Source organism: Octopus bimaculoides, chromosome 9, assembly GCF_001194135.2.
Source record: "Octopus bimaculoides isolate UCB-OBI-ISO-001 chromosome 9, ASM119413v2, whole genome shotgun sequence".
Taxonomy (NCBI): Eukaryota; Metazoa; Mollusca; class Cephalopoda; order Octopoda; family Octopodidae; genus Octopus; species Octopus bimaculoides.
Genome location: NC_068989.1, coordinates 41,373,307 through 41,378,109, shown reverse-complemented (window position 1 = coordinate 41,378,109; position 4,803 = coordinate 41,373,307). Strand labels below are relative to the sequence as shown.

Below are 4,803 nucleotides of genomic sequence, written 5' to 3'. Positions count from 1 at the left end.
CCCCCCGAATACAACAACTTCTACCACCACCACCACCACCACCACGAATACTCCACCGCCTACTACTATAGTTTCTACTATTATTACTACTAGGGCTGCTTTATTTATCTATGACCGCCCGGTTTCGATTCTATAAAGGAAATCAATAAGCTTGTCACTTGTATATTATATGAAAGAAATGCATGGAGGCCACAGCGTTACATTCCGATGCCTTTGTGTATTTCATGTAGTAACATCCATCATCAGGTTGTCAGACGAAAGGCAATTTCTGTCTCACCTACATTACACGTGCTGGGGGACAACAAGAGGCGGGGTTAACTTCTCTGACGTCACGTGTGACGTTGCACATAACATACTACGTCTGGCTTCTTACTTTCTGTTGTCTTTGACTGTGACGTCGACTGACTCTAGCAGCCGTCCACTTCCTGCGATTGAGCGACAGAAAGAATGCGAGAAAGATGAGGGAAAAAGAGAGAGAAAGAGAAAGATAAAGAGAAAAGAGAGAAAAAGAAAAGTGAGTGAAAAAGAGAGAACGGGAGAAAAAGAGAGGGAGGGAGGGAGAAAGAGATTGGAATTGAGTGAGACTAAATGAGATCGATAGAGAGAATAACAGAGTAAGCCAGAGGGAGATAGACAAAATAAAACAGTCAAATGATAGATAAAGAGAATCAATGAGATATAAAGGAAAACAGAGAGAGGGCTAAAGAGATAGAGAATAACGGAAAAAGTGAATGAAATAGCTAGGGTGATAGACAAATTGGAGTGAGTGAAAGTAGGATAGATACAAATAAGAAGAGAGTGAGTAGTGAGAGTTACAGAAAGATAAAAAGTGAAAAGCGAGACAATAACAGAGTGAGCGAAAGTGACACAGATCTATAGAGAGTGAGTGAGAGTAAGAAAGATAAAGATAGAAAGATAATAAGAGTATGAGTGAAAGTGAAATAGCAGGCGACAGTAACTGTGCGAGTGAAAGTGAAAGATAGATATATAGAGACAATAAGACAGTGAGAGATAGAAATAGAGATAAAACCATAATAGAGAGAGAGAGAGAGTGAAAGTAGAAGATAGAGATATAAAGACATTAGAAGCGTGAGTGAGAATGAGGTAGATGAAGTACCACCGCTAGATTGAGGGAAAAAAGAAAGAAAGAGAGAGAGAGAGAAAGAAAGAGAGAGAATAACAGAGTGAGTGAAAGAAAAGATAGAAATAGACAATAAGAGAGGGAATGAGTGTAAGGTAGATAAAGACAACAAGAAAGTAAGGAGATAAAGACAACAAGAAAGTGAGTGAAAAAGAAAGTCAAAGTGAGTGAGAGGTAAAGGTAAAGAGGCAATAATAGAGTAAATGAGATAAATAGATAGAGAGATAGAGAGAGAAAAAACAGAGGAAGGTAGATAGAAACAAACAATAGCGGAGTGTGAGTGGGATAAATAGAGACAGAGGGGCAATAACAGAGTGAATGAGAATGGGGAGAGATAGAAAAAGAGACTGTAACAGAGTGAATGAGTGAAAGTGATAGAGATAGACTATAGCAGAAGAAGGAAAATAGTGAGAGGCAATATGGGGAGTGAATGAACGTGTGAAATAAAGAGAGATATAGAGACAATAACAGAGTGAATGGGTGAGAGTATCAGAGGTAGATAGATAGAAACTATAAGAGAGAAAGGTAGATAGAGATAGAGAGACAATTAAAGAGAGAGATTGTGAAATGAATAGAGATAGAAAGACAATAAAAGAATGAGTTAGAGCTGAATAGACATAGAGTGACAGTAACAGAGTGAGTGAGAGCGGGGTTGATAGAGATAGAGAGATTAGGAAAGAGAGTGTGAAATAGATATAGTAACAGAATAATTGAAACAGATACAGAAATCGCGAGTAACGGAGTGTTTTATTGCAGATGTCCGCTACAAGAGTGGAGATCTTACGTTATCCAGCCATAACTTTAGAGTAAACCATTGGTAAGTTATTTAGTACAATTTCATTCTGTTTTTCTGATGCGATATCTTTATGTAACGTCTTCGTGTTGGTGTTTTATTATTCTGTTTCACTCGATAAACACTTGTTGCGAAATTGTCTTCTAGTGTTTCATGTAGGGTATGGGTGGTTATTGCAGACAGCTCCATACCCATTTGGATATATATATATATATATATATATATATATATATATATATATATATATATATATTATATATATATATATATATGGGTGAGGGGGTATATTGAACAGATTGAGAGAAAAGAGAATGTTGCAGAGGGAAAGATATACGGGTGGTGACTGTGAGACAAACTAAAAAAGAAATTGAGCTAAAATCCACCCTTTAATACATTTTGAAACATGTTTCAGAAATCGGCTGTATACACCCTAACACCCGCACTTATGTATACAAATAAAGGCCTAGAATACACGCACGCACACACATATAGTGCATATGTAATGTAGACACACCACGTACACACATATGCATATATTTGGCGTGCGGTGTATGTGTGTATGTTATCCCAACATGTGCGTTTGTATAATACATGATGTTTTTCGGAAATATGTTGTTTTCATAAGATAAATTATTGATATTATTAATATATATGTATAAAGGAACACGTGCACGCACACACACACACACACACACATATGGCATATATATATTATTATTATTATTTGCTTCCAGTGTGTATCAGGCCTGATTAGCTTCAGGTGTGTCACTATGAGCGGACCTATAATCATACATATTTTAGTCGTGACCATTCCATTTTTTAGAATTTCAGGTATAGTGAATAAGGAATTATATTATTCAATGGGTCCACACACACACACACACACACACACATATACATAAACGGTGCCGTAAGATTTTAAGAGGACATTTGGCGGCTATTACCAGCAGATCTCCCGTTCAGTGAAATGCCCCCGTCTCTGATTCATTGGAACATGTTTGCTACATTTTGTTTCAATTCCCGGAAACAACATGTATTAAGCATGCTGTGTGCAGGGTCGGGAAGTTACTACTATTCTATTATTTACTCCAACATATTGATCTTGTTTCATTGAAAGCAGTCGTCCTATCGTCCTCTGTAATACCATACTGAAACACTACTTCTTCCACTGTTACTTCACCATCGATTCATTTATCGATTATTGATACACATATACACACACTCACACTACACACATATACCGCTTTTACTACTCTCACACGTGTATACTCCACAGAGTATGTACTAAGATTGGGTAAGAAACTAGAGTACTGTAGAAGAATACTTAAGAAGCTTCTACACAGTCGCTCAACTCGCTAGAAACAACAGCAGTAATCTTCCACGTATTACACTAACCATCTTTTAAAATAAAAGACGGGAAGGATACATACTGGATAACAGAGTATTATATAAAGCCATAAAAAGACAGGATAGTCATTGCTGGATTGCGCTTGATCATTGATTTGTCTGCTCGACAGATGAGTCCAAGACAGAGTTTGTATGTAATCGGCCGACCTGCTAGAAATAGCTAGCAAATCTCTCTTAAAATCTCTCGCTACTATCTTAAGAACAACAGGGAGGGTAGTGTAGTCCAAAGTATGTAGTGCACAAGAAAAGAACAAGATATTTGTGGCTTGAACGCCTTTTATACTGACTCTATTCACTCGCGGCTGTCCTAGGACTAAACAACAATAAATATTTCTTTCTTTGTCTTCGAGAATAAATTTTAAAAATTCATCTCTCTCTCTCTATTATCTCTAAATTTTGTTCGTCAGTGTCTACGCATTCATACGTATGTCTGCTTGCGTGTTTGTAGTAATACATAATCATTATAGCACCGAAGGCCTTGGATTGACAGAATCATCAGAGTGGTATTTGTTTCGGTTCTTTACATTCTGAGTTCAAATCCCGCTGAAGTCAACGTTGCCTTTCATCGATAGAATAACGTATCAGATAAGTATTTAGGTCGATGACATCGACTAACCCCTACCTGCAAGACTGCTGGCCTTTTGCCTATATAAGAATCAGTTATAACCGCTTCCACCAACACATTTTCGATATGTTAACCGAAAGTACTCCACCACAGTCACACGAGAGAGAGAGAGAGAGAGAGAGAGATATGATAGCAGTTTAAGATTCTACAGTACTTTACAAGGAAACATTGGAGAAGCAGGAATATGGTCCTTGAACAACTGGGTGAAGAAACGTGTTTATGGAGAAGACATATCGCTGAAAATCAATGTCGTCTGATTATTATTTTTTTTTGCCGCAATTAAATCTTAAATATTTATGTCCTTCACGATGAAAGTGCGACTGAACACCTACAAGTGGTGTGTTGGCGGCTTCTATACTTTTATATAAATAATACAGTTGTCAGCTTTTTCTGTCGACATTCACCCCTCTCTCTCTATCTCCCACATCCTCTGCTAATCGATGTTATGCCATGCAAATTTCGTTCCACTTTATCCAGTGTAATCGTGCGCTTACTTATATGGGAAGGGTGTCGGGTATGCTTTGTTGACACACTCACACTTATGTATGGTGTCTCATTAAGGAAGCGATGTTATTATGTATAATACATATGCGCATTCATTTTTATCTTCTGTATTAAATTAAGTAGATGTATTTACTATGATCGTTCAATATTTATTTTCAATTATGTAAGGTCGTGTAACGTTGATTATAGCACCTACAGGACAGCAAAATGACAGACGAGGCGGGGGTGGTGGTGATAGCTCTACGTGATTGTTTGACCTGTTAGATAAAGCAGCCAAATTCCCCTTCCACGCACATTCTGTTTTAGTATACATACATACCTACATACATATAT

The 4,803-nt window shown here is 37.4% G+C and overlaps 1 protein-coding gene across 6 annotated transcripts in view; it reads left to right on the top strand.

Moving 5' to 3' along the window:
- The first annotated feature begins 1,761 nt into the window (after positions 1-1,761).
- The window catches only part of LOC106871175 (uncharacterized), a 181,712-nt gene continuing 178,670 nt past the window's right edge, over positions 1,762-4,803 (top strand). For 3 of the 6 annotated variants that reach the window (XM_052970653.1, XM_052970650.1, XM_052970649.1), the window contains exon 1: positions 1,763-1,958. The gene's annotated coding sequence lies outside the window, so the exon portion shown is untranslated. Of the gene's footprint in view, positions 1,959-4,803 lie in introns of all 6 variants that reach the window. The other 3 variants (XR_008264888.1, XM_052970651.1, XM_052970654.1) reach the window with 2 other exon arrangements.